This window comes from Eptesicus fuscus, chromosome 11 (genome assembly GCF_027574615.1).
Source record: "Eptesicus fuscus isolate TK198812 chromosome 11, DD_ASM_mEF_20220401, whole genome shotgun sequence".
Classification (NCBI taxonomy): domain Eukaryota; kingdom Metazoa; phylum Chordata; class Mammalia; order Chiroptera; family Vespertilionidae; genus Eptesicus; species Eptesicus fuscus.
This window is the reverse complement of record NC_072483.1, coordinates 54599129-54611161: the sequence shown is the minus strand read 5'-3', so window position 1 is coordinate 54611161 and position 12033 is coordinate 54599129. Positions and strand designations below refer to the sequence as shown.

General features: G+C 35.7%; 1 protein-coding gene across 1 annotated transcript in view; it reads left to right on the top strand.

Moving 5' to 3' along the window:
• Positions 1 to 12033, top strand: part of ZNF385B (zinc finger protein 385B) — a 357510-nt gene that overhangs the window by 295415 nt on the left and 50062 nt on the right. The window lies entirely within an intron of this gene.

Genomic DNA, 12033 nt, shown 5'->3' with positions numbered 1-12033 from the left:
TTCATGCAGGTTTTTCTCTATTGCTTGGTTGGGAAATCTTGATGCCATATCCATGGCCAAAATGTATCTGAAATATAAGCACATTGTTTTTGTTAACTTTCACCCAAGGGTAATTTTCCATTGATTTTAGAGAGAGTAGCAGAGATAGAGAGAGAAAAAAACATCAATGTGAGAGAAACACATTGATTGGTTGCCTCCCACATGTGCCCAGACCAGTGCTGGGGATCAAGCCTGCAACTGACATACATGCCCTTGATGGGAATGGAACCCACAACCCTTCAGTCAGCTGGTCGAAGCTCTAACCACTGTAACATTTTTTTAGCCTGTTTACCAGAAAACAGGCAAACATATTTTTACTTCCTTAAATTTGGAAACTTAGCACTGGCCAGGGCAACATTTTTAACTTGATGATGCCACTTGCTATATTCATTTTTATCTTATATGTGTCACTCTATTCAGAATATGTAGATGCAGAGAGGACTTTATGTACATTTGGAATAAATTTTATGGATAAAGTAGTTTTACCCAGAAGTGACTCCATTTCCTTACAAATTCTTAAGAAAAGAAAGACAGTTCAGTTTAAACTACTTTGGGTATGAACTATAGCCCCCTTGCAAATGATGAAAATGATTATAAATCAGATAGATAAATGTAAAATGTCAAGGTGTACCATTAACAGAGCCTTATTCAATAAAGCAACTATTACTGCAGAGAGCAGAGGGAAGCACTTTATTAAAGTTCTTATTTTACTTTACAAGTATGGTATATTTTGCTGAGGAGAATTAAATGTGTACACATATACATTCATACAAAATGGCAATAGCAAAATGAATAAATGACATAAAATATTTTTATATTACCTGCCCACAAAACCACTTGGACCACTTTTCTAATCAAAGTCCTAAAATAGTAAGTGTGACAGTGAGCCTGCAAGAGGAAGGAGGACAAGTAGAAACAATGTGGGTATAGCTGTGACGGCCTTGAATGGGAACCAGAGAGGGGGCTCAGATAAAATGCAAGATGCCCAGTCAAAGTTGAATTTCAGAGAAATAAGAATATCCTATGCAATGTTTGGCATATATTTATACTTAAAAATGATTTTTTTATTTGCAAATCTGGAACTGTAATAGGAGATGTGGGTTCTAGTCTTAGCTGAAGAGGCTCAAAAGCAGGTTATTAAAATTCTCCAAATCTGTTCCCATTTTCAAGTGAGGAAGTTGAACCAAAGTCATGCTGGTGGGTCTGGGGCCTGGCCTATCTGATTTAACCAGAACTGCTTTCAGTGTTTCATTGTATTGCATTTTTAGTAGGATCCTGTTTTGGGGTAGGGTGAAGGGAAGGTTTGGGGACTCCAACTAAAACAAACTAAGAAGTAGTTGAAGATGGAGATGTTCTCTGACACTTACCCCATGTAAGGAGAATAGAGCCCAAGATGCTCATGCTTGGAGCATTGCAGGTCTGGTGCCTTGCATGGAGCCTTCTCAGTCCTCAACTATCAGGTTTCTTCTCAGTGCAAGAGTAAGAAATGTGTTGTCCTCCATTTGAGGGGGAAAATACCTCTTTTCTGCTTTGCTTTGCAGAATGAAGAATACTTCCCAACAGACCCAGGTTTCTGATTCTCACTTCTGCCTGTCTGGTGGGGATGTCTTTTCATCGTACACCTTTTAATTTGTGTCAAGGACCTGTTTTGCCTCCGTATCAGGATATATCTGATTAGTTACTGAGCAGCCTTTCAAACTTAGCTTTGACAGAATGGTTTTGAAAGAATGTCAGTTAATGCATTTGGCTGTTCAGGAAGTGTATTGATTTTTAAATCAAGAAAGCTCATTACTTCCCTAGTCCCTTAGAAAGCCCTTGTAACCTTTTTTTAGCCTGTTTACCAGAAAACAGGCAAACATATTTTTACTTCCTTAAATTTGGAAACTTAGCACCAATAATTTTTTTAAAAAGTAACTTTTAAAGCTACCATCATAAGTATGAGCAAGTAACCTAGTTATGAGTATGCCATGTTTTTCTCCTAAAAAAATTGAAAATTCTGTTTTAAAAAATATTTCTCAGAATTATTTTTGACAATGAATTTTATGTTGTGGAAATTTAATCTTGGAGGCAGTTTTTGGGGTTGTTTTAAAGTCTCTATTTAAAACAAGAACAGTACCAGAAACAAGGAGGCATCGATAGGACTATCGGGTCTCAGAGGGAGGATAGGGGAGGGTGGGGGGAGGGGGGAGAGATCAACCAAAGGACTTGTGTGCATGCATATGAGCCTAACCAATGGTTAAGTTCAACAGGGGGTTGGGGCATCCGTGGGGAGGGGTGTGGGATGGGAATGGGGGGATGAGGACAAATATGTGACACCTTAATCAATAAAGAAATTTAAAAAAAAAAAAGGGAAGTGCTAAGCAATAGTGAGAATTATTTGCAAAAAATAAAGCCAACCTCATATTCTAAAAAAAAAAAAAAAGTGGAAAGGGGCTAAAAATGCATTATTAAGATGAGTTGAACAGTTATTTGTGTGTTTTTTGTGGACCTCGGGTGCTCCAGGTGTATTAATCATAATGTAATGGTCATGATATACCTTTGTCACTAATTCATGCATTTTGTTACTTGTTTAATGGTATAATGAGCCTGGGTATTTTCATACTTTTTTATGCAAAATTGAAACCATATTGTTTTTGTATCCACCATAATATGCCACCAGGAGAACTAAGGCTGTTTTTAAAACCTAACAATGAACAGTTTTCCATAGCATAAAAGTAGAAGACTACAATACCAAAAAAAATAAATAAATAAATAAATAATAAAGTCTCTATTTAAAAAAGAAACTCAACAACAGGAACGGGCAAGGACTAGGTGTCTGTCTTCTAGGTCAGATATGAGTCTGTCCTTGCTAACTTCAGGATGGATGCTCTCTTCCAGTGTGCCGTGGAATAACCACTAATGTGAATATCTTACTTAGTACTTTCCACACCTACTGAAAAAATATCCTTTAGTCCAGTAAAATGATTTTTTTGTTATATTTTACCCTGAGGAGTCACAGTACTAAGTAACATAGGAAACATCTGACTCATTTATCTTAAATTTTCTTGGTGAATCCTGCTCCTGTTCCTGTCACCCTGAATAGTGTGCTTTAACTAACTTTGTTGGTGTTTTTCTGTGGGCAGTATAATTTATTGTCAACTATATATACCTTGGGATGTTTGGGTTTTTTTCAAATATGAATATATCTCATTGAGAAATACAAGCTATAATTATTTTGAGGATAGTAACTTTTCCACAGAAAAAAATATTAATAGTATTTATCATCATTTCATTTCTTCTGTGCTATTAAAACCCACTATAGAATTCTTATTAATTCTCTGAAAGATTCTGGTAGTTTTTTACTTTTCTTAAAAAGTTTGTTACCTTTCTCATACTACTTCAAAAAGGCATTTAATAATTTTTATGAATGCTATTGTTACCTTGCCTTTAACACATGTTATAGATCTTTCATATCTATACACATCCATTGGCCAAAAATTATTTTAGTTATAGGAACATCAAATCTTAGTAAAATGGAAACCCTTGCAAGAACTTTTTTTGTGTCCTCATGGAAAAATACCTCTTGTTCCTAATGGTTTCTAGTCATATCTAAGTATTTGCTTATTCAAGAATGGAAACAAGCAAAGGAAAGCCCTGGGTTTTCTTAGGAGACATAATTCATAATTACCATCTTGCTTTTTACCTACATTGCAAGGAGAAATTGCAGTTGGGTTGAGGGTGGTCTGTTCTCCCTTAATACATCACATCAACCAATTAGACCTTTCTAAATATATTTTTAAACCTGAATATGGGTACATGTGCAATTGAATTTCTGTTCTTTAGCTTACACACTTAAGGTTTGCATAGGCACATCAACACCCAAAACATCGCCGGGTGTGTGCGTGTCCACGCAATGAGGTATGAGTGGACCTTCAATTAAGTCTCATAACCATTGCTGACATAGCTGAAAGTCTTATTTGTTAAACTGAACTTTTTGAAATGCTCTTTGATGTGGCTTCTTAAATTACCCAGCGGCATAACTACAGCTTTGCTGCATCACCCTTGATCCCTGGCAGCATGGAAAATCACCAGGCATGTGGAGCCAGCCAAGAAAATGGAACATTTTACATTTGTACTGACCATATTTATTACATAAAAGAATCTACTGTCAGAGTTAGACATTCAGCTTCAGTAAAGCCCACAGGTCTAATCTTACGGCAGCTCCCATTTACAAAATAACTACTGACTGAAAAAGAACTTGAAAAAGTATTCCTTTTACCCAGAACAATTTAAAAATTATCTGTCAAAAGTGTTAAACTGGTGTTCCACTAAAGAGAGGGAGGTGGTGAAACTCCCATTCATTTGCTTTTAGCTTTTTTGCTTTTACCATTTGGTAACTCTTTAAAGTTCTAAAAGTGCTACAAACGAAAAACATTATTTTCTTGTAATATCGTCACAAAACAACTCAGATCTTAGAGAAAAACGTGTACTTATTTAAAAACCAAAAGAAGTAACTCATGGTCATTTTTCTATTCACTAAGTCCCAGGGCAATCACACTGTACAGAAACCCACTAGAAGGGTCTCCAGGTGAGATGTGTCTGGCACGCAGAGAACTTCCAGCATGCAGACCACTTTGGTCTCCCTTTCTCCTTGGGGAGACGGTGACAGCGGTGGCTCTGAGATTCAGTGTTTGTCTTGGGACTTGCTATTTGAATAAAATCTTCTGCAAAGGTCTCGCAGACCACTTTGAAAGCTGAAGAACATGCCCCTTACTCTACAGTTGTTACAAGTTGTATGCATTTGCATTCTGTGTCAACTGCCGTAATTCATCGAATAATGTTCTTATTTTTATATATTTAGTATGGTTTTACATGTAAAAGTATCTGCACCCCAGTTATATCAAGACAACCAAAATGTTTATGGGAATTATCCATAGTAAAATATTGTTTCATTCCCATTATCCTGTTGTGATTATTTTCATGGTACTTACACTGTTGAAATACCTTATTACTTTAGATATCTCTCCCCAACTAGAATATTGTGTTTTTGAAGGCCATTCTCCACTCTATATGGAGCTCCTAAAGGAGTATATGACAGCCTCTTAATAAACTTTTGTTAAGTAAATTAATTTTCAAGAAGCATAGTTTTTGTGCAAACTGAAAGTTATTTATAAATGTGTTGGAAAGCAGCAAAACTTCCCAAGAACAGAACTAAGTTGATATGAAATACCCTCTAAAAAGGTTGCATCATTTACTATCAGAGCAGTCTACAAAGAGGACATTATTTCATGACAAAACATAAATCTCTTAGCATCCCATCCTCTGTTTCTTTTTATTCTACACACACACACACACACACACACACACACACACACACACGGAATTTATCAAAAACAACAACAAAAAACACAACTGGAAATGCAGTTTAGTTTTCTTTTCAAAATAGGTCTTCAAAATAGATCACGTGTTTTTTTCCTTTCACTAGTTACCCATTTTGTCAATGGAATATACAACTTGTTTGATGAATCCCAGAACTTCGCCTGACTATATGGAAGCTGAGTGAAAGATATCAAGCTTTGTAAATCCATTTACAGAAAAAGGGGGGCAGGAGATCCTAATCTGTGCTCTCCACCAATTGTTTCAAATAAGTGGGCTGACTCCCACTTATATTTTCTACTGGGACTATTGACCACCACTAGGGAAGCTCTGGAAAAGGATCATGGGATCCCACTTCATTTCTCAGTAATCAGACAACTAAGAGTATGTCAGCCAGCCTCAAAATACTTAAAAGCCTACTACATTTTGATAAAATAGTAGTGATGGTGGTGGTGGTGGTGGTGGTAGTAGTACTTTGTTAGGTCTGAGACTTAGATATTGGTATAGGGTGAACTATTATTTTATTAAGTATGTGTTGTGTTCGTTTAGTCTTTATGCCAGTTAGGAATGGCTGGTTAACTTTCTGGTAGAATAATCCTATTCCAGTAGAATGGGGGCATATTTTATTTTGTTTGCAAGGCACAGGCAATATGTGGTTTCAGCAATGAGCTGGGGATTCGTGGGGGAAGTACCTCTCCAAACATATGGGTCTTGGCTGAATCAACAGTCTGTGGAAAGAGTGACATGCCATTTGTCTTCCTTTCAATGACACTGATGGTTTCAGGGGGGACCCTGTTAGGGTGCCCTGGGTAGGAGAAGCAGTGTCAGTGTGTCAAGTCACAGCTTTTACACATTCCAGATGCAAAATGCAGGTCTCGCAGTAGCGTGCAATCCCACTGTAATGTTCTGTGTGGTTTATTTTGTTGAGCCTTCTGATTTGAAATCCAAAGCAGTACAAAGTGGTGTGACTGAGCAAATGTCGCCAATGATATGCAGTTGTTTGTATTTTTTGATAGTTGAGAAAAAAATTGTCTTTATGATAGTTGTGTCCATTTTATTTCTATTTAAGTTTTCAAGGACTTGAGAACAGTAAAACAGTAATATAAAAGCATGTGGCCAGAGTATTTAAATATAAAAGGCAAAGCCTTTTTTGAAGTAACTTCAGAGAAATGTTGCTCTTCCATGACGTAGCTATCACTTTTATATGTGTCACTTCACGAATATTTGAAGTTCTAATGAGAACCCATTATCATATTCTTTTCTATAAATCCAGTATTGAAAAAAAGGAAGGGATGAAAAGTTGTCATTCTTTTTGTACTACTGTAATTGTATAATACCTCAGTTACAAAAAAACCAATGCTTTGCCAAACTTTCAGAAAGCCCTAAATCACCAGGGTTTAGTAAGTGAGGTCTTTGTAGTAAAACCAGGACAGGTGCAAAATATGACGGTCAACTGCTATGTGTAATCTCCAAGTATTTCCAGAAAGTTCTCTCTGTGTGTGTGTGTTTGTTTGTGTGTACATACACGTGTGCGTAAACCTATCAGTTACATTGGGGGAAGAGGACTGAACAGCTCCTTCTTTATTTATGGCTTTCCTCAAGTTGCACAAGGAGAAATTAGTTTATCCTAAGAAGGGCATAAATAGCTCAAAAAGAGAAAAGCCACGACCCTTTTCCAGGAAACCTCTATTTAGGCACCAAGTGGGCCTTATGTGTAGTTTGACTGCGCAGCTGCCTTCCAGGCTCCAAAAGTTCTAGGTACAGGCGTCCTTTGGTCACAAATCTCACACCCTATGGGAGTGCCATGCACGATACCCATCGTCCCTGCTCAGTGTTCCATCAGGGAACACGGTGAGGAGAGACGCCTGCCTGAGTCTGAATCCTGGCTTCAGACCTACAAACGTGAGGGAGACGAGTTACTAAACCCCTCAAAGCCTCAGATTCCTCATTTGTAAAAGGAGGATAATAATGGTATCTCCCTTGTGATGGTGGAGACTACACAGATAATCCCTTAGGATAGTTTCTGGCACTTAGTAAGAGCTCTATAAAGCTAAGCTGCTGTTACGATAATGTTTAATAGTATTATTACACAACTAGAGGAGGAATTAAAAGGCAAATATTCCCGGGAGGATAACACACTTACGTCACTCTTAAAGGGAGGATCCTGAGTGCTTAAAGTTGAAAAATCAGAAAAGGGGAGAAAGCTCAAAGTAGGGGTGGGGCCGAGGAGAAAAACTTCTATGTACATTCTTGTGCCGCTTTTTTTTGCTTAGTGGTCCCTTCTTTCCCCACCTTCAAATTTAATAGCGTTTACACTATCTTTTTCACTTTTCAATTTTTATAATTAGGTCCTTCTAGTGTTTGACTCATCCTACCCCATCTAGTCTGGGACAGCATCAGAAACATATTAGGCTTCCAGAAATGTTTGTTGGATGATTGATTTTTACATTTTAAAAGCCAAAAACCTGTTATCTACTTCTGTTTAATAGAAAAGCTAGTATTGCCTACTATAATATATAACAATAAAAGTGTAATATGCTAATTAGACCAGACATCCTTCCAGACGTCCTTCTGGACAACCTTCCCGATGAAGCCGAGGCTGCGAGGGCCAAGGCAGCAGCTGCAGCGGCAGTGGGGGCCAAGCCCCTTGTACAAATTTTGTGCATCGGGCCTCTAGTTGTACAACAAGTGCTTACCAAATGATTTTTAGAACACTGGTTAAAGTAGATGGCTAAATTTAAGATGAAATTTCCCCATCTTTAAGGATAGTATGGGTATCCAGCCATTTCACCACATAAAGAAAGCCTTGTACAATTCCTGAGCATTCCTTTTTGCTTTTTAATTGGGCGGTGTTCAATTTACCCCAATACCCAGTCCCACTTGATAGCTAGTGAAATCATAAGACTCTTACAACAATACAATTCAGACTTCAGGCCTCTTGAAAATTATTGGGGTCGTTGAAAAGCTTATAATTCTGTTTTTGATGCCTGAAGCTTCATCTAGCAATGCTATCGAGAATCTAGAGATCCTCTAGTAGGAAGTCCTTTGGTCATGGAGCCCCTCCCTCAGTTTCTCGCCCCTCCCACAGTGCTCGCCCCTCCCACAGTGCTCGCCTGGCCCTTAGTGACGTGCTGCAGTGTTTCCCCCTGCGGCTGGGTTTTATTGGAGCTGCATATTTGTATATGATTGCTTACACTGTGCAGACATACATTACTTTTTTGGTACACTCAGTGAAAGTCATGACCTTTTAAAAAAAAATCACACACATTTATGGTTCCATAATCTGGTGACTACACCAAAGATAACTATTTGTTCTTATTTTGATACTGAAAATAGAATAGATAGTATGATAAGGTCAGCTTCATTAATTTCCTTTTGATAATAGTTAAATTTTCCTTACATAGCCTCCAGTTATCTCCTTGATACTTGGCAACAGCCATAACCCCATTTTTCATTTTTATTACCTACCAGTTAACTGCACTAATAGGTTTTGCTTTCATTTCTACATGATTTTCATTAGACAAAGTGGCAAATGTTAACACTTGCTGCTTTTTTGGTTAGTAAGCATTTCAGGCTTTTAAAGCAGAGATTAACAAAGAAAATAGATTTTTTAAATTTTTATATAAATTTGCTTCTAGTCTCAAAAGTGCAGATTACTTCTAACTTTTACTCTTTTAGAAAAGAATGGGCTTATTTGGGACCAATAAATTGTGTCAAGTAAGGAATACTAGTAACTAGAACTATATGGTAGATGGGGGGAGGGGGGCTTCCTTTTTTTAAAAAAAGCATTTTCAGCATTATTTATCAATTAATCTCAATCTTCTCAATCCACAGACCACTTTCTTGTGTAATGTGAACTAACATGAGCTAATTTAATTTGTGTATTTAAGAAGGAATTTGTTCATTTAAAAGTGATATAAACATTTTAATAAAGATGTTAGAAGACACTTGCTCATTTTTAATAATCAAATGTCTATTGAATCTTTAAAAATAAGTTTGTCATATAATTATTATACTGCCAATAATTTTCCTGAATATTCTATATATATGAAATTATTATATATATATATATATATATATATATATATATATATATAGTTTGATGACACTAAGTTGAATCACTTACATGTATCACATTTTAGGATTTATGAGAATGTTTTAATTCATCTTGATTGTTTATTCATCCTAAAAATTGGTGATTGAATAAAATTATTACCATTGATTGAGTTATACATATCTCATTATGAGAACTTACATTGCACTAATGGGAGGAAAATTTAAGTTAGTATAAGTTTACATCATAGTTATTTTCATCTAACTTTTAGAATATTGTAAAGAATAAGAAAATAATCAGATTTTTATGACTTTATGCTTTTAAAAAGGAGAGAGAGATCTAAAAACATTTTCTATGTTCTTGACAAGTCTGGACCTCACTGAAATTTCTCGGGTATTTATAATTATGACATCAGATGGAAAATACACAAAATATAATTGAAACAGTTTCAGTTTCAAGGTATCAAATGATTTGGTAAATGGAGCAATCTTTTTTCTCCCACTTCAAGTTTTCTTTCAATTAAATCATGTCCCCAATTGACGAATAAGAAATATAAGTATAGAATTCTGTGATAAGCAGCAGAGATTTAGGGAAAAAACAAGTGGATCTTTTCCTGAAATACTACCTACAAGAAAATAGAGAATCAAGTGGAAAGTGGAAACTATCTCTTCCAAGTGGCAAACATGGAGGATGAAATTTTTATGACAGGTGATGAGGGACAGGGTAAAGGGCTATGTTTATTTAATTGATTTTATAGGTACAAGTAGGATTATGTATATAAAGTACAGAAGCTAATTCTGGTTAGAGTTTCTTGAAGGAACTGCCTTAGTTGGCTTATCAGGGAGTAGGTGACTGGGAACACATCTGCCTTTGTATTTGAATATATTCTGTTTTAAAGTATATATGTGTGTGTATGTATGTGTGTGTGTGTGTACCTATATATATTATACTAATATATGTATATATGTATTGTATATATATGTATATACTAGTATATATTGATTTTAGAGAGGATGGGATATATACATATCAGTGACGAGAGAAAATCATTGATCAGCTGCCTCCTGCATGCCCCACACCGGGGATTGAGCTTGCAACCTGGGCATGTGCCCTGACAGGGAATCGAACCAGGACCTCCTGTTTCATAGTTCAACGCTCAACCACTGAGCCATGTCAGCTGGGCATGCCTTTGTATTTGGAGTGCTCAGCCACAATTCACCTGTCAGGACAGAGAGCTTTCTGCCTTGGGAATATAAATGGAAAATTTTAGGCTGATGCGCAAATATGAGATTGGAGTAGGATAAATTTGCACCAGGAATTATTTTTTAAATTATGTAGGTTGATAATTTCAGAAATGTAAAGGGGACGTTTATATTCAAGGGTCATGTTGGACCTGTCAGCAAATATCTTGGTTTACTGAAAACTTAGAGCTAGATTTTTGCAGCTGTATCTTTCATCTGTGTTTCTATTTTATAATATGGGAATAACCAGGATATGTGTATTGATTTCATATGATGAAAGTTTTCATTTTTAATGTTGAGTAATAGGAAAGCATGTACATAAAACTATGGTTTCATAATTATTACTGTGTTTTTTAAAAAGTCTATTTTACTTTGATTTAAAGAAAAAACATGAATAATAATAACACAATAGTATATGGATATGGCAAAAGTAATGAAAGTGGCATGTGAAAACTAGTGTTTGAGAATATTCATATAGTTTTATTCCATGCTGTTTATGCATCACCAAATGTATTTTTTTAGAGCCTGAAAACAGAAAGTATCTCAATAAAATGCTTTCATTTTTTTACTTTGCAAAGCAGTGTAGTTTTTTATTCTGTCAACATAGGTATGCTATTTTATTTTCGTATCCAAACTAATTTTCTATTTCTGGTAAAAATCAGAAAGTATAGTTTCATATTTTACAAATGGATAAATAAAACTTAAGTGTATGCACTTGTGAGTAAACTAAGAAAGTGAACATTGAGATTTCAATGCCCATGGATGCTTGTTTTTTTATTCTCATTAAATAAAATTTAATATAATCAATTTTGCCTTGAACAAATCAAATCCCCAGATTTCCCAGTAATTCTATTTTATACTTAGTAGTTAAGTATAATCCTATTAACACTTTTTTTCTTTTACTTTTTAAATTATTATACATAAAATGGACTTTGGGGGAGTGTGTATAGTTCTATGAATGTGAACACATGTATAAATTGTGTGACCACCACTACAATCAGGCTACAGAATCGTTCTATTACTCCAGAAAACTCCCCTCTTCGAAATTTTAAGTGTCCCAAACCACATTAACTGTTTTTATAGTAGCAATGCGGTCTGTCATCTCACTTAAACTTGTAGCAAAAATAGGCTACTTTACTATTCAATAATTCTGTAATCCATCCTTCTTTCTAATGCACTTAAGTTTTTCTAGTTGCTAATTTTACATTTAGTTGATTTATACTCCTGACCAGGGATAATCTTAATTTCTCCTCTCTACCAAATATCATCAACTAATCCAACCCTAAGCTCTAACCTCAGGAGATTTCCTAGATGATGGTGTGTCAGTTTGTGTTACATCTGTTT